Source organism: Mycteria americana, chromosome 1, assembly GCF_035582795.1.
Source record: "Mycteria americana isolate JAX WOST 10 ecotype Jacksonville Zoo and Gardens chromosome 1, USCA_MyAme_1.0, whole genome shotgun sequence".
Lineage (NCBI taxonomy): Eukaryota > Metazoa > Chordata > Aves > Ciconiiformes > Ciconiidae > Mycteria > Mycteria americana.
The window spans coordinates 217,437,652-217,457,165 of record NC_134365.1 but is presented as its reverse complement, the minus strand read 5'-3'; positions in this window follow the sequence as shown (position 1 = coordinate 217,457,165).

Genomic DNA, 19,514 nt, shown 5'->3' with positions numbered 1-19,514 from the left:
CAGATGAAAGGAGTAAGTTTTAAGCCTGCCAGAGAAAGAAAGAGCCTGTCAGCAAATGTGCAAATAAAAGCATAGATGTATCCTGGCAGCAAGAGATAAGTGACCTTGTCACTCTTGGATTTTTTCACTAATAAAAATACTTTTCAAATATACTCAGAATAGAAGCACTTATTCTGCTGGACAAGATAGCACTCTACCTGCAAAACCAAATGTAGGACATGTATGATGCTGCTGAAGTATCCTCTGTAGATGTGATAATGCATGGATGAAAGGCAGATGGATCACCCCCCAAAAAAAAAGAATCAGCACAAGGTAATTGGGAGGCTCACAAAAGAAAATACAACTGAGCCAACACAACATGGGGCAAGGTGCTTGGATGAGAAATGAGACATATCTCAGGACACGAGCAAGTTTTGCAAAACATCCAAGGAGGCAGTGAGATGACCAGAAGCAGAAAATTCACTTTATGTGGCAGAAAAAGCCTTCCCCTCCCATTCTTGAAGGTTTTGAACTTCAAGTTGGATCCCAAAATTTTGCTCTCTGTGGGTATTGCTCAATTGAGAAATTCCTTCATTTGGGCCTTCTGCATATTTCTTCAGCTGCCCAGTTGTACGTGTGCTTTGGCAGGTGCTCTAGCTCTGCTCTCAACACATGCCCAAAGTGCTAATATAATTTTCTCTGGATGACTTACGGGAATAGGCGTCAATGAACCATCTGATAAAAACTGGCATGTAGTATACATTCAGTCCATTTAATGCCTCATTTTACTGAGGAACTAGCTTTTGAATGCATTTAGGCACCTGTCTGTATTTTGGGTAAGTTTCCAGCTTTAATATTCATATATTAAGATGGAAATAACATTTGTATTGAAAAGTTAGTTATTCTGATGATGAAATCTTACCTAAGTTGGTGAATACAGCTAGTGCTTTATCAATTCATGGCATTATTTTCTTCCAATACTCTTACAGCATTATAGACCACTATTAAAATATGTGAACTCATGTCACTTGTCTTGTTGCTCAGGTCTGAGGTGGGATTTGCTGGGTTTCTTATTAGGTTTGTCTTCTGTTTGGCTATTTAACTGAAGTTTTGCTATGATGTTGGGCTGTAGTTCATGCCAAAACTCATTTGGTGAACAGGAGAGGTCTCCATAGATGTCTGCACCGGAGCTAATCATGCTCAACACCTTTTATGAATGAGGGAAACAGGCACTTGAAGGGCATGACTCATCACATCAAGAATAGGTGAGCTGACCTGAGCCATAAGAGACCTTATTTCTGTTTATGACCCTGAAAAGAGCCCAGCTCAGCTGCAGACATCCATATTGTTGACATCTATGAGTAACTGTGAGTAAACCCACAGCTACCCTTCAGCAGCCACACTGTGGCCTGCAGAAATGACTTCAAAATATTTTCTAATTTTCCCAAATGATGAAATTAAGACCTGATTTATAAGGTCAAATCAAAGGTCCAGTTGGCTCCATATTCTTCTTTGTGACCAGGATACTTTTATTGCTTCCTATGCATATTTGTTAGTTTTGAAGTTAAAGAGTTCCTAAAGGTATAAAGCTGTTGGAACTTCCAGACTTGAAATGTCTTCAGTGAACATAGTACAGAAGATAAATGTTTTAATCTTAAATGGAGAGTATGGATTCGTTTTTCTTATCTCTATTACTGAAAGTGCTATGAGTGGATTTTCCAGAATGGTGCTATAAAAACAAACCTTGATTGATTAATTCTAAACCTACAGCTAGGAAATGTTTTCCAGGAATACTTACAGAAAATGCACAACGGTCTATGAATAGAAGCAATTTACCACGTGCACACTGACGGCCAAATTTACAGGGATCTGATACATTTAGCTATGGCAGTGACAGATATGATGAAACAGTGATATTTTTCTATTCTCATTTCTTCCTGTTATGCTGAATCAGAAGATGAGGATATCGGAACTGCAGACTGTCTTAGCGAGATTCCCTGATTATACCTTTCAAATGTTTAGGTCTATAGGAAACATTTGAGTGTACATGTAAAAATACATACCAAGGTTGACTTCAGATTGCAGCAAGCTCACTAAAAACTAGCCCTGCTAAAATGAAAATATCTATCAGTCCACTATTCATCTTACACTGCAAGAACAGTAACCACAGAGAGGGTTTTTTTGCCAAAGCTTAATGAAAGCCATGAAAGTTTGTCCTTTGATTTCAGAGGTCTTTGAATCACGCTGTACTTGTTTCTAAAACAATCTGTGTATAAGCAAAACAAGAAAGGAGTGTTAATGGTTTTGCATCATATTCTTAAGAGGTAGGTTAGACATGAAATGCTAACAAAACAAGAAACTTCAGGGAATTTAGCTGGGAAAAAAATGATAAAGACGAAACAAAAGCCTCCCTGAACTGTTCTTTTCCCGGTGTGCTCGTGCTACTTAGGATATTGTTCCTGGATCTGCATTTTTTACCCTTCTACCAATCCATTTACTTCAGTTGGCAGGTTTAGATGTGCCCACCATGTTTCTCATAAACCATTTTTACTAATTTTTTTTTGTAATCAGAGTTACACCATTAGTTATTTTCCTGAATCATAGCAACTTGCTTCTAATGCAAAAGGTGGTTCCTTTTGACCTTGCTGAGATATACAAGAGGACAACTCCTGGCTCACTGACTTCACCCTCCCACTATCAAAAGCATAACCAATTCTGACGTCTTTTAGAAAAATATTGAAATTGATTTAATTTTGCTCAGTGATGACACTACAGCTCCGGAACCTCACCCTTCTAAAGGCTAGACATCATCTTTTAATTACCAGCTTAAATTTATTAATGATCAATTTATACCAAGATATTTTTTGTGTCAGTTAAACAGCCCTTCTTCCTTCCTAACATAAACACAGTTTTGATGTATTTAAAAGGTTATCCCACCAGTTCAGTTATCTGAATTCAAACTTATGTGTGTACTGTAATGAATATAATTATTCCAAATAATTGTAATGCATGAGGGAATATTCTTTGGCATTTCCAGTGAATGGAGAAATGAAAATATTTTTAGTCAGATCCCATGTGCTTACCATAGAAGAAAAAGATATATCTATTAAATCAAAACTCCAGCAGAAAGAAAAAAATTAACACATGAAGCCATTTATTCTTTAGTGTACCTCTTTCTACAGGGAAACTCTTTCTCAGGTTTATTGATATGGGTGAATAAAAGTTTAAGAACAAACATTCACTTCTGGTATGACATTATTTCATGGTTAGTTAACAACATGATGGGCATCGAGAATACAGCAGCGTATACAGCCATCTAAAAAAATGTAATGAATTTTGTCCTCTAATACAAATACGTAATACAGTTCTCTTCCCCATCTTCATAAACTTATTGTTTTCTCATTTGTGCCATAGTTTCTTTGTTTGCTTTCTTAGTAGCGCTGTAGATGTATGGATGTGAAACACACGTATCAGAATTTTTTTGTCTCCCTTTTTATGATAAAATGTGCTAACTTTAAATTGAAGTTTGTCATAATGAGGAATAGGAAATCACCAGTCCCAGTTCCTGGTATTACTGTGTCTGCAATTCTTTGAATTACTGTCCGTTCCTGAGGCAAAATGTCTTAATCTGATTATTTAAAATTACATCATTGATTAGCTGTGAACAAATAGGCTCATGAAATGAAAAGATATAAAACATGTCATGATTAGACTTTCAAATGCTCCTGGCAGCATGCAGGTTTAAAATCTCTTGCACCTTCCCCCCGCCCCATCTTTAAAAGATATAGTGTAGTTCTGTTGGAGTCCAATGTAACAGACACTTAACAAAGATGTCTTAGGCTACTTTTATAAAAAGAAAATCCATTACAGTAAAGCACAAATCAGGACTTTAAAATATCTACTGAAAGTATGATTTTGATAAAAATAAAGATAACCCTTAAGCGAGGCTCATTCTGACAATACTGCTTAACATGTTAACCAGGATTACTTCACTTCTTCCCACTCCTCTCCTATGCATATATGTCATTTGATGCAAGTATAATCCCTGGTTTAGGCTATAAACACTTTCTAGACAGGCTTGTACTTTGTTTTATGTACAGCACTTAGCACATTTGGGGCATAATAACAGCAAGCATAAGGATGAACATTTCTGAAAATAGGACATCAGACTTCACTTTTAGTTGTGACTATAGACCTGAAAACAAAGAACAAGTTTAAACTTCAGAACAAGTTTAAACATATCGTTTTGAATAAAGGGTGATGTTTCATATCATTGGCAAAGTCATAAATACTCATATTCTGTTATTACATCATCAGTTTAAAATCTTACGGTATAGACGTCATGTACTGAAAATACAAAAAGCCTGTGCTTCTTCACAACCCTTGCACATCTATATTTCTTGTACAAACTGCTTGGATTGTGGGTCAGGTGCCAATGGCTATGAGAAAGAAGAGCACAGAGGCTGATGTAGGGGGGAAAACAGGCTTTTGGCACCCACCAGGTCTGGAAGTCAGCAGGCACTGGGAAAACCAACCCTGCAAGGTATGAGTTAGTTTAAGCTAGTCAAGTTGTTCCTTCTACAGAAAATGAAGCAAGGAAACGCAATTCATCCCATCTTGGGTATCTAAAGTTAGGAAAGATGAAACCAAACCTTAGTTTTTAACTCAGAAATGAGACAAAGTCTGGAATACTGCACCAGAAAGCTTCTTAACCCCAGATCTAAATGATATCTTATTATTTTATGGTCAAAGTTTAATTATATAGATAAATATACATATTTTTTTTTTTTATTTATTCGATTCAGATATTGCTTAGAAATTATAAACATACTGTTACAGGATATAGCTACTTTCTTTAGGGAATTCTCAATTTAAATTAGCTAGTGAAACAATGTTATATCAGTATTTTATGTATGATTTTTATATGAAGTAAACGTAAGAACAGAAAAATTGCACTTAACCAGGTCATGTGCTTTATTGTTATGCAAGGTAAAACTTAGAAGCTGCAAGGTTAATTACTATAATTTGGAAAAAGACAGTATAAGTAAAATGCAGATGCTGTAATATCTATGTAATTAACTTGTAATTGCAGCATAATTGCACAGTGGTTTTGCTTTGCAGTAGATTGCTAAACTGGATTTATACAGTTACTTATGAATGGGTTAATTATACAAATTTTGACATCATATTAAATTTACTTTTCTGACAAAATTCCTTCAAATTATCAAATAGGGAGTGTATATTTTTTTTAATTTCCTCCTCAGAAGAACATTTAACTGTATTTGCATGTTATATGTAGACAGCATGCAAAGGTTGTAGCAAGTTAAACATGAATCCTAAAAGGCTTTACTTTATACATTATGCATTTTTTTCTCATAACACATAGCTCATAAAAAATGCATATCACTTGGGCTGATAAAGCTGTAAGCAAAAGGAGGAAGACTGAAACCTGAAGGCAAAAATATTCTAATGAAATGTAATTAAATACACAATAGAAATAATAATCAAGTAATTTTAGAGAAATAGTGGAAGTGACACAGTCATCCACTGTGTCACATCTCATGTGATCTCCTGATACTCAGTTGCAGAGAATGATGGACAGCTGCATCACTAGGCGAACGTATCTTGTACTACAGAGGAAACAAATTCTTCTAAGCAATTCTTCTCGATAGATGTAATAGTCATCTTGGGGAAAAGAGAAAGGAGAGGAGAACTCTTCAGAGCATGCTACCCCCTGAGCAAATAACAAAACCTACAAGGTGGCTTCAGAAGCTTGGTAAAATGTTAGAGCAGCTAAGGAGAAGTTTTAGTGGTAGTTAATATTTTATTCATGCAACTAGTTGATTATTCAATGTTTTGGGCTAAATATTCTTTTCACCTCTGTGGAGCGATACAGCTCATTCTGATCACAGCAAGGCAATCTTTTGCCATGGCTGTGGCGGGTCTTAGAACTGAACTCCTTCCAAAATAGCTGACAATGCAATTCTCCAGGGTGTTGGGAAGGTAACAGTGTTGTGCCTCTAACTTTAGGGCACAGGCTAATTAAAGAAATCGTAACACAGACATCTGAGGGCAAATGCTGGTTAGTGCCGAAGGTCTCTGGCACGTCAGTGCAGCAAAGAGCAAGTATGAGTGTGAGAGACTGAAAGGGTTAATGTCATTGTGGCGATTTGAGGCCCTATTTGCATGGCGACAGCAGGTCTTCGAGCATGGGGTGGGGGAGAGCGAGAGCGGGATGTGGAGAGCGCGTCGGAGGATGCGCGGTTCCAGGTTCTGCCAGACCTGACCACGTATGGCCAGCGGTCACACAGAGTTTATCTGAGGAAGGGGCTTGCAACTGCCCCAGAGACCCCTCACGACCACCCCCTCCCCCAGCACCTGCGCAGAAGATTGAGAACTTTCTAGAACAAGAACCATGTAAGTCCTGAAGGGCCGTACCTGGAGGCGGGGATTAGCCAATAAAAGGCTTGGCCCCCCCCAGGGAAGCGCGCACGCCCACCACTGGAGGATTGCCACGTCTGTCATCGTCATCGCGGGATCCAAGGGTGGTGATACTTTTTCTTTCTCTTTCCTCCTCTCTTCTCCTTTCCTTTTCTTGCTTCTCTTTTCCTCTGCTTTTCCAATATATATATGCAAGTTTGGGATCGGGAAGCCCGGAAAATAACTCCATTGCCAAATCGCCTTTGTTCGTTCGTTAAACTCGTCAGGTCGTGAAGTTTGTCCGTTTGTGGAATTCGCCAGTTAATAAAGTCGCTGGCCAGCCTGTTCCTCTGGGTCATTGTCGTGACTCTGCCGACCACGCGGCTCTGCCGAGCAGAGATCGGCTTTTGTCGGTACACAAACAGTCGGGGAATCGAAAAGATTCACCCCTCTCGCAACCACCGAGTGGGACGAGACAATGAGCACCAGGGCCATGAATATCTATACTGGTGACCTGACTGTGCCCAGCACTATCCTAGGGTAGAGGCCAGCTCACATGAAACAACCTGCTGCCTTGCCATTAAACCCAGTTAGCCGCCTGCACCCAAACTGCACACAGCCAATCATCCTTAGCTGTGCTAATTTCCCAACACTGCCTGAAAGTTGTTTGACTGAGTGTGATTTGGCCACCCAAAAGTTGGTGTCCGAGCTCGTCTCTGGCAAGTATTGTTATTATATTTAGCATATATTAATTTCATTGTATTTACACTGTAAATGTTTTTTATTATAAGGAAATTCCATGTTCTGGGACACAAAGCACAACAGTGTAAGTGTGATGTGTAATCTTAGTGTGCTGGTTTTGGCTGGGCTAGAGTTAATTTTCCTCATAGTAGCTGGTATGGGGCTATGTTTTGGATTCGTGCTGAAAACAGTGTTGATAACACAGGGATGTTTTAGTTGTTGCTGAGCAGTGCTGACACAGAGCCAAGGCCTTTGCTGCTTCTCACCCCACCCCACCAGCGAGGAGGCTGGGGGGCACAAGGAGTTGGGAGGGGACACGGCTGGGACAGCTGACCCCAACTGACCAAAGGGCTATTCCATACCATATGACGTCATGCTCAGTATAGAAAGCTGGGTAAGAAGAAGGAAGGGGGGAGGTTTGGAGTGATGGTGTTTGTCTTCCCGAGTCACCGTTATGCGTGATGGAGCCCTGCTTTCCTGGAGATGGCTGAACACCTGCCTGCCCGTGGGAAGGAGTGAATGAATTCCTTGCTTTGCTTTGCTTGTGTGCGCGGCTTTTGCTTTCCCTATTAAACTGTCTTTATCTCAACCCACGAGTGTTCTCACTTTTATTCTTCTGATTCTCTCCCCAATCTCACCAGGGGGCTTAGTTGCCAGCTGGGGTTAAACCACGACACTTAGTTAATAGTAATTACGGAACCAATTCTTTAACACTTTCATTGATAGATACTGAAGATGCCACAAGTAAGAGTGAACAGTTCAAGCAGGTATTGGCACAGGAAATTCACAGATCACATAATATAATGGTAACAACCTAAAATCTTGTTTTACTAGAATAATAATAAAAAAAATCCTCTCAAATTAAGCAGCAGTTTACTCAAGTGGATTAAGCCATCTGTGTAAATCATTTACACTGGCATTTAATAGAAGCTTAGATTAGCAAATTTTTGGAATTTTGCTTCAACCCTAAGTGCATCTGCAGCACAATGAGAATCTGGTGGGTGCCAACAAGCAACACATGAGGCACTGCTGCACAGGGGACCTCATGATGCAGTTTCAGCCAGCAGCTTTGGCAAGGTATTGACATCATGAGGTTTTAATAGTAATATTCCACAAACATTAAAAAGAAAGAAAAGTGAGGGAGAAACCTCAGTGGAGACTTCCATGCATTTTTAATTAGTGTACCCAGAGTTTCCACCTAAAATTTTCTTAGGAATTCTGCACAAAACCAGTTATTTTAAATGTTTGAGCCCACTATCAAGCTGAGCTTGTACTTTTAGTGATCTTGAAAATATCTTTGGAATACCTTGCTTTGGAGTAAGCAAGGCCCCCTGAAACACTCCATCTGTCAAGGTGAAGTTATAGGTCCTCTTTGCCAACATGTAAGTATTTTAAAGAAATCTGAAAATCAGAAACTCATGAAGAAGCTGCCCTTTGAAGAAAGGAAAAAGCAGGCAGATAAGACATTATTGCCGAACAAACTGTATTTATGAATGGCACTGTAACTGATGTCTCCCTTTAACTGCAGTCATCACCTTCTCCTGTCACATCACAGAGACACAAGAAAATAAACAGGCCTTAGAAACTTGATTTTCTGTCAGGCAGTAATAGCATTAGCCACCTTTAAGCATTTTCTCTTTCATAGCAGAAGATTCAGTACATTCTTATAACTTTTTACTAAAATTGAAATTCTATCAAACAGGGCCTCGTTTCCCAAGAAGAAGTAGCAATATCTGTTAAATATCTGTTGGACTAGTATGTTGCTGGAATTCAGAAGCAAGAACTGATATTATTTGCCCCACAGCTCAATAATGTCCTAGTAGTTAGACACTAAGTTACCCTGGTTAACTATCATAGCACTAATTTGCCAACTACACCATGAAAATACCAACATTTCTTGACAATCATACCATGAAACCACATCATGAAAACACCCAAATTCTTGTCAGGAAAATAGGATGTATAAGCACTAGAAAAAGCTGATTTTACATCCTAACCTCAGGATCTGTCCCAGAATACCTTATTCACAAACTTTACAGACTTGAGAAAGTACAAATGTGGCAAAAGAGCTGTTCTCTTCATCCCTCTCTCTTTCTCTCTCTTTTCCCTTTTTTTTTTTTTTTTTTGTGGGCACACACATAATGAATTTGGTTTCAGATATTGATTTGATACTGCCATTCTCCATATCTACTTAAGGATAGAAAATTATGATTAAAGCTGTCATTAGGATTAAAGAGTATGAACACAAATTATGAAAAAAAGCACAACAAAAATTCCCTTGGAAAGTACACTAAGAAGGCTTTTGAATTACACATACAACAATGGAAGGAATGAGAATTTGGCACATCTTGGTATAATATAATCATATGTCTCTTATCTATACAAAATTTCATATAAAATGCAAGGAAGACAATGGCATTGTACATATATTGTGATTCGATATATTAGCTGAGATGTATCTAGTACAAAATACCAATTATAGTAATTAAGTTTTTTAATATATATTATTTATAACGCTACTGCCGTATAATGAATGTAAGAAGCTAGAAAGGACTAACGGGGTCACAAAGTCCAACTCTAGATACTGTGAGAAAATCATGATGTAGATGTTTAGCAGTGGAAGAAATAATGATAGACCTGCTACAGTGAGGCTGATAAACAAACCAGTCAGCTGGACTGGTGATCTGCTAGTTGCTATGACATGCTCTCTGATTTTATCACGCCACCAATAAACAATGTTGTTTTTCTGGTTTTAAAAGCCCTTTAGCTAGTTCATTGCCCTGCCATAGCTGAAATCATCATTTCTGATAATAGCCACTAAATTAAATAACAAAAAAAGACACACCACCCCCCAAAAAAATAAACCAAAAACCCCATTGTAAACCCTAAACCCTTTACTTATCCTAGTTGGAAGTTGGCTGCCATCCCCAAGTTGCAGCTCACTAGCTCTCCCTTATTCAGCAAGTAACTTAAAGATACGTTTGACTTCCTTACAGTGTGCTTGAAGGATTGCTGAACAAGGGATTGGCTGGATCATCTGCCTCAATGTTTTTCTGAAATGAATGTCCTGCATAGAGTCAAATATTTTAGCACACTGAAGGCCTGAACTCTCTCTCTGGTCACCTCAGGAGGAGCCCAAGGAAGCCAGCTTCTTTGTACAAGACCATAAACTGATTGGGTTAAGTCTGGCTTCCAGTCATGAAAAAGACAGTCCTCCAAAACTGGTCATCTTCTAGGGCACCCTGATGCCTGATGCCTCTTTAACCGGCACAAGAATCACTTGAGACCAATACAGAAAAAGGAGATTTGACCTTTTGGCTCTATTGGTAAAACCATTGTTGAACAGAGTTGAATGCAGAACAAATTCTGCTCAAAGATATTTGTTATACTTTTCTTAATTCTGACTAGAAATAAAGAAAAAAATATTAAATTGTTACAGAAAGAATGCTGAGAGCACTCAACTTCAGTCAAAACAGCTTCTTTTGCCAAAACAACTTGTTTAATTTCTGCTTCATTCAGTACTATATACATTTTAATTCCCAGAAAATTATATTCCCCCTTTTAATGTCTAAAATTATTTTGAAGCCAAAATAAATATGGTTTTTCTAAGCTTCTGGGTTTCAGATAAAGTGTACTTTCTCATGGAAAACAGTTCCATCTACATTTTCTTTGCCAAGTCATCATGATGTTACCAGTATGCACAGCCACCACTATAGCCTGCTGTGGGAAGGACCACGACTCCGGATCCTGTCCATTCCCTTTGGGTCATGATTAGCCTTTGGAAAAGCTTTGAAAAAGCAGCTGCTTAATTTCACAGGGAGCGATGACCACAAATGTTGTTGACCCTAACGTGGGGAGTACATTCAGGGGAGACTCCTTGTATCTGGTGAGTGAAATCCATAACATGACCTTAAATAATGCGAACGTGAGAACAACTTTTTCTTGATAAACTGGTAATGATTACAGAAGGATAACTTATTGTACAACAAATAAAGCTGCATTGGATAGTTACATATACGCTAAGGCAAGTTCTTTTCTTGCTTTATAGCTTAGATAAAATATAGCCAAAGTCAGAAGACACTGTGAAGACACGGCTTTTGTTCTTACTGGGCTCCAAATATCAAACAGGCTGTGGTTTAGGGTGATTTAACTCACAGAACTACAGGAGATAGTTTTTGGAGAAAGGTATCCTTGAATAATCTATGCATCCAATAGGTTCCTTTCCTCCTTCATATTGTTCCATTCTGTCAGTGGCTACATTCTTAGGAAGAACTACGAATAGATATCTCTGAAGTGCAACATGGTTTGTTTTGTAATGGACCAGATGGCATCCAGTGACAGATTTATTCAAACAATACATTCCCAGAAGAGGACACTTCTGTTCCTCTGACAGTACCTGAATGACATATACTATCTATAGCTTCATTACAATATCCAGAGATTCTCTAACAGTTACATGCAAAACTGTTTGCTTCTGTTCAATGAGAAAGCACGTTGTTTGGTGTTGTTCTTTTTCTTTTTCTTTTTTTTGTTTTGTTTTGTTTTTTGTTGTTGTTGTCGTCGTCTTAAGAGGGAAGAGGATAAACAGATTGTTGTTTCTTTCACTGGCAGGAACACCAATAAAGTCACCTACATCTTCCATCAAACAGTCTCAAACAGCCTGGATGTATAATACTACAGTTAGGCTTCATTTGATGATTTAACTTTTTTTAACAAATCAGGTCATATGTATACATGTATACTATATTTAGTGACATCTGAGTGGGGTCCGTATGACAAAGGCTGTGTTCTCTTGCCTTGCCTTGCCTTGCCTTGCCTCTAACAAAAATCAGAGTGCCATCATTCACAGTTACAGCTGGGACTCAGGGTCTCTAGAAGCCTGGCAATAAAACATATTGAGGCTTGAATACATTCCTTCCATTTGTGGCTGAATGCCTTCTAATCACTAAAAATCCTCTAAATAGTCTCTACCAGAATAAAATAAGGTTTTGTTTAAAGTCTGAAATGGTTTTTATTTTGGGAATCATGTGTTATTTTAGTTCCATAGTTCTGAGTCTGTTCCATATTCAGCAGCAATTTATTTCTTAAGGAAGGACTAACTTAAGCTCTGGGTTTAGGAAAATAACCAGCTGCAGTTTGTATGATTCTGCTGTATGCTATTTAAGGTGGGCAGGCAGGGACTATGCTCAAACTCCAGAGGTTACATCCATTTCACAGAGATTACTTTCTAACCACTCTTTGAAAGCAGCATCTTATAAATCTCTGATGTTTCACTAGCTCACCCAGCTAACAAGGAAGATTTTGCTTTTGCAAAAATGAAATTGTTCCAATTCTTCTCCTACAATTAAAAGCACATTTTGTTCTATTCTCGTACTTCCAGAAGGTCTCATTCTAGGTCCTGCTAAATATGAGCTTGCAAACTTAGCCTTTTCTCTCTTTCATGATAAGTTTGCTGCTCAAACTTCTGGCTACAGAAACAGCCAGAAGTTACTTGAATGTTACTTGAAAGAAATAAACTGGTATGTTTTAGGAAAAGGTGGATTTAAATCTTAGTTATAGTCATATAAGTCCAATAAATTGATAGTAAATTGATGTAAAGATTATATAATGAACATAGAGATCAGGCAAAATAACGCTTTGATATGTTTACACTCAAAACCACATTACATGTAAATTACCAGATATCACAATGCTGCTAAGAACTGATAATTCAGAAGCTGTGGATTTAGTTCAACAAGGAATAATTGTTTTCTCACACAGGAATACAGAAGCATCCTCTCAAGTGTAGGTATATGCTTTGAAGTACAGAGTAAGAGCAAAAGATTCTCAGCATCTGCTAACAACTGTCGGGATGCTTGGGTTAGATCTTGGATATAATCTGTCAAATTGCATCAATCAAGTTAACTTGCACTTCAAGATGTAATGAAATGTGACCAACACAATTAAACACAATAACATAATATAGCAGCAAAAATGCATTCTTGATGATAGTGGGTAAAGAAACTGCAATTTTGGTTTAACTCAGAAAATATTGCTTGATTTTTTCTCAGTATTTTTAGGATACAACATGCTCTTTGCTCAAGGTTTTTGGCTGTTCTCATAGACATTCAAAAGGGCATGACTAGGACATTTCTAGCTATTGCAGTACTGAGGATTCAATTTGCAATTAAATAAGGAAAAAAGAAACTGATCATCTGCAACTTTCTGTAAAGAATGTGTCCTACCACCCTATTAATACAGATTGCAACCTAGAGACCATATAGAAGGTGCATAGTATTGCTCACATTTAAACATATTTACACATACGTAACTTTAGATAGTTTCATTATAGATTATAATTTAACAATGATGACAGACTTCTTGACCAAACTTTCACAAAAGCTTCGTTGCTTTATTCTGCAGCCAAACCCTTAATGAACTTGTGACTGGACATTGATTAATACAGTGATGATAACTATGCCAACACCACCTGGAGAAGGCAATCCCAGACAACAGCAGCCAGCAAAACACAGCTTTCATTAATTCAGCTGTAAAAAGATTAAATCTACAAGATTCGCTTGAAAACAGACAAGACTGTTGTGTGACAGAAATAATCTGTCAAGATTTGGTCACATCTTACATATCTCCATATACGTATTTTGTTCAGTGAATATCGCTGATTTTTTTGTTATTATGTGTACGTATATTTATGTGTAATCCTTAAAAAGTTTATTTAGGACATCTGAACAGTGTTTCAGTTGTACAATAATTGCTTAATAATCAGCTGTTTTTCTGATCAGTAAATAAGTGACTGTTATAAAGAAAAGCAACACTCCTACATCTTTTTTCTCATACGAGTAAACTGCAAGCCACAGATGTGATGAGTTATACAGAAAACGCAGCAGGCTGCTAGGCTAACTCCATGCTGTACATGCTGGTGGTAATCCCACCACATGAAGCGTAAGAGGTTGGTAAATCCATTTGTTTCTGAGTACTGGACTCCCGTCAATCCTGTGCTTATCTTAAATTTAATCATTTGATTTGATTCACAATGCTGCTTATAGCAAGGGTTCGCAAAAACGCTTACAAGAGATAGCCAGATCCGCTCCCGCTGGCTTTTGTTAGTATTTGTGCGCTCTACTCCTTTAACGTGCTGCAACTTTATGTTCGTGACTCCATGCCTCCAGAAAGAAGTGTGTAATTTTATCTCGATACATGAACGTTGCCTATTCAAATCCAAGATGTACAAGAAAGGGCACCTCAGTGGAGAACAATGCAACCTAGAGATCAATCCTTAAATTAAGTGTTGGGGAGTGGGGGGAATCAAAAGCTTGTAAATCCCATAAGTCTTATTTTCTTTGAGTGGGAGTTAAGGGGCCTAGCTTATATAGCTGGTTTTTTATGCCAACTGTAGTTTTGAAAATCCAGATTTAGATCCTCAGGCCTTAAAATTCCTGCAGGGTGAATTTCTTTACAAAAAGAATTGTTTTCTGTAGAAAGGTAATCTCTTCCCGCAGGCTGGTAAAATTTAAATCTGTGATGGCATCTCTAACAACAAACCAAAAAAGCCCACAGGTGCTTTTATAGCTAAATAAGCTGCTGTAACAACAAAGTCTTCATGGCATTAAAAATGCAACAAACTAACTTGAGTTTCTAAAAGAAATATAAATAAATAAGTACAGAAAGAGAGTTTCAGGCACCACTTCTCGAGCCATGAGAGGTTACAAGACTAAGAATTGTACAAAATTTGAAGTTATCTCTTTCTTACCTTAATTACAGCTTTTCACCAATGTTCCAGAAGCAGACGTCCCATGTTTCAAAGCAAAGAAATATATCCATCCTACAAAAAAAAAAGAAAAAAAGAAAAAAAGAGAAGAAATTGGAAGAAGGCCTGCAATTTCAGAAAGTTTGTTTCTCTTGTACCGCACTAGAATTACAAAGTAATACTGAAGTCCTGCTCAGTGCCAGAGGAAAGGAAGTTTAATTATATTTGCTATGAGGAGATCATAGTCATATGAAACATATGAGTGTTAAACTGAGAAGAAAATGCAAGAGCACTGAAGGCCCTTCTTGGGTCACTGATTCAAACAGCTTTTTAGAAAGTCACCATCTTTTTATATCATTGATTTATACAGCAGATTTCCTGACCTATTATTCACATGACACAATTTAGTACACATTTTTTTTAAACATAGTAAATTACACTATAAACCAAATGGATATATTTGCCTGTAGTAAGGTCTGTGAGCCCCTACTCATTGGCCAAAACCTAGAATTAGTGTTATATACACTCAAAGGAAAAACCTGGTCCAAGTGGACATAACTGTATTAAAACATATATCTTAAAATATGACTGTTCACCTTTGCTATCCATCCCATTTCACACCAGGCCAAGGAATATACTCCATCCACTTAAGGATGTAATAGAATCGTAGAATCATAGAATCATAGAATGCTTTGGGTTCGAAGGGACCTTTACAGGTCATCTAGTCCAACCCCCCTGCAAAAGCAGGGACATCTTTAACGAGATCAGTTTGCTCAGAGCCCTGTCCAACCTGACCTTGAATGTCTCCAGGGATGGGGCCTCCACTGCCTCTGTGGACAACCTGTGCCAGTGCCTCCACCCTCATTGTAAAACATTTCTTTCTTAAATCCAGTCTAAATCTGCCCTCCCTTAGTTTAAAACCATTGCTCCTTGTCCTGTCACAACAGGCCTTGCTAAAAAGCCTGTCCCCGTCTTTCTTATAGTCCCCCTTTAAGTACTGGCAGGCTGCTATAAGGTCTCCCCACAGCCTTCTCTTCTCCAGGCTGAACAACCCCAACTCTCTCAGCTTGTCCTCGTAGCAGAGGTGCTCCAGCCCTCGGATCATTTTCGTGGCCCTCCTCTAGACCCGCTCGAACAGGTCCATGTCCTTCTTGTGCTGAGGACCCCAGAGCTGCACGCAGTACTGCAGGTGGGGTCTCACCAGAGCAGAGCAGAGTGGCACAATCACCTCCCTCGACCTGCTGGCCACCCTGCTTTTGATGCAGCCCAGGATACGGTTGGCCTTCTGGGCTGTGAGCACACATTGCTGGCTCATGTCCAGCTTTTCATCCGTCAGTACCCCCAAGTCCTTCTCTGCAGGGCTGCTCTCAATCCCTTAATCCCCCAGCCTGTATTGAAACCGAGGATTGCCCCGACCCAGGTGTAGGACCCTGCACTTGGCCTTATTGAACCTCATGAGGTTCACACAGGCCCACTTCTCCAGCTTGTCCAGGTCCCTCTGGATGACATCCCATCCTTCTGGTGTGTCAACTGCACCACTCAGCTTGGTGTCATCTGCTAATGTGCTGAGGGTGCACTTGATCTCGCTGTCAATGTCATCGATGAAAATATTGAACAGCACTGGTCCCAGTACAGACCCCTGAGGGACACCACTTGTCACTGATCTCCATCTGGACATTGAGCCGTTAATGCTTAACATTCCACACACACACACATACACACATATACATCATGTATATACACATATACATATAGTTATAAATATATACATATATATATTTAAGATGGTGATATGGAGAGGGAATGTAAAGCCAAAACATTTAACTTCAAGCCAGGACTCTTCTGATATTATTGCATCTTCACAAACTGTTAAACCACAGTAGGAGATGGTCTTGATACAGGAACAGAACAGGAGATCTGATACATCATTTTCCCAGATCTTTTTGATAATATATATGAGTGCAAAAGAGGGTGTAATGTGGACAATCCTCCAGCTTCTTTTTCTACTGAATAGACATAAATCAATGAGTAATCAATTGCTGGCTCTAGGACCACAGAAGTGAAGAGGACAACAAACTCACCTACCTACAGACTCGCCTGGTTTTAACTGTTCTTCCCATATTCTGGCTAACTGCGCTAAATAAACTGATAATTTTTTCTTTTGTGGAACAGAAGAGTATTTACGGTTTTCCCTGAAATTCTCAGAGCAGGACCCGGTCCTTTACTTTTGGCTATTTGTAGAGTCAAAATCACAAGAACTCTTAGCATCCTAAAAAGTCCCAGAAATGATACTAGGTCATCTGATCACCAGATGCTGCTGTCATTTGAGACCGAAATGGGAGATTTTGATGCTGCTGACTCTGAGCCTAAATCTGATCTGGGACTTGGCCTCAAACCTAACCAACCCAGTGCCTGAGCTTTAGTGCTTATCTAAAAGTGACCAAGTCCTCTCAATAATTTAAGCTCAGTTACCACTGCCATAGCAATGCTGGTCACACAAAATAAATTCACAGGTAAAGGAGACTTCTGCAAGTACTGGGCTCCTGCTTGTTCTGTCCCTGTTTCCCAGCTGTTATGCTTTAAGCAGCACGTTATTGAAACCCAGCAGTGACAGCGAAAAAAAATGACAAACTGCCTGAAAAAAAACAGAAGCTGCAATTTACAGTGGCAATATTTGTCACTGAAGCTTTGTGGATTGTCCTTCACACTTAAAGGGGCAAGCCTACGTGTTGTCTTTGCCTTCGATAGGAAGGTGATGAAGGTAAAAAAGATGAACCAGAAGAGAAAATGTGTCTAGGAAAATAGTTTTCTTTTACAGAAAAATTGCAAATCTTTTTTTTTCCTTCTTCTTCTTACTATTTGTGCATTTATCTGATCAAATTTGTACTTATTTGAAGTTTTTATGCTGAGTTCTTCATATTTACATTACATATATGAATCATGACTATGTCATGTGACTACTTCTCCCTCAAATTAGTAGTCTGGAGATCAGGGTTGGCTGAGTAGACTCAAAAAAGAGAAACCCTGATATAGTCACATGCTAAGATACTACTAATGCATAGTACTTACCAATACCTCCCCATAGAAACCCTCTTTCTTGAAGGCATTTAGCCCCAGTTTCCTCCTACCAGTATTTACATGGTTACTGACTTTTATTCCTTTATTCATTACCTGAAAAGATGCAATGTAACATTTAGGAAAATGTGTAAGCAAGAAAACCATCTCAATAAAATGTATTATTTATCTTGCCCTAGCACAAATCCTAGACAAGAACAAGGATAGGAACACACACTTATGAATGTGATAGAGTTATAATGATTTAATGAGTTACAGCTTATCAGTTGAGTTGCTATGAATTACTGTTTTCATGATTTTCAGCTCTCCTCTCCTTGCAGGTTAATGTAAAACTTCAAATGTAAAAGTAGATGCGTTAACTAAAATAGCTTGACCTTGTATCCAGTGTGGCTACAGGTGAACACACTGGCAGTTATGGGGGCTTAGTTAAGAGAAAGGTGTATTTTGTTAAGCTAATGTAACCGAAGTCTGTACCTAAAGGAAACAGATTTATTTTTTTTTCATCATGGATTTCAGTGAAACTACTCTAGCTTACACTAATATGAATGAAAGAATTGGATGAAAATGACTTATGAAATCTAGGGGTTTTTCCTTCTTTAATTTCTACCATTACATTTTCTTCTCTCTAATTTCTGCTACTCTGACAGTGCTTTTCTCTTTTGACTTGCTCTTAAAAGTCGACCTTAGTTGCTTCTCACACTGCAGGGACTACATGGCTGTGCACCAGTTTAATGTTAATGAGTAAAAAGCTCTAAAGTCTAACAATAACTAAATGGATACTTGCAATTGATGGGCACTTGCAATTGATGAGCACTTGGGGGAGAATGATGTTCTTTAACTCAGAGAAAAATCAAATTCTTGACCTGGGTTTGGAGCAGGAAAAGATGAAAAATAAAATGAGAAAAAAATTACTATCAGAGCAGCTGAGAAAAAAACCCCAAACAACTAAATATAGTAATTTTGAAAACTGCTGCTTAATCTTCTTGTTTTACCTGCAGTTGTGGTGTCCTCCCTGGAACACAAGATAGTCCTTCCAGGAATTTGCATTCACACAGTATATCAGAGTTAAAGGGGAGATGAAGCATTAATTATATATATAAGAAGAAGCATGCCAGAACAACCCTACCTTTATGGGGAAAAAAGGCTACATATGGTGCTGAATTCAATTACCCAGAAAAGTGGCAAACACCTATACCCTGCCTCTGATCTCATTCTAGCCTCGTTGCTTCTTCTTCTGATCCCCCTCTTAGGGTAGCTCTTTCCTTGGTGAGGCTTCCTGTCGTGTGGTGAGGAGTAATTACCAGGGAAATCACGGCAAGACAGGACTAAGCAAACTGGTCATTCCTCTCCTTTCCCCCAAGTAAACTTCTTGTAGGGCGTAAAGAAGTGACTTTGCTGATACGTCTTTAAACTCCTTTGTACAACAGGAAAACATATGAATTGCTCTACCTTATGAGTTTTACAAATCAGAGACGATAGGGTGCTCACTCAACTTAGACTGCAGTACCTACCCGATTTCATGAGCCCTGTAACATACACTTGTGAGAAAAAGGAA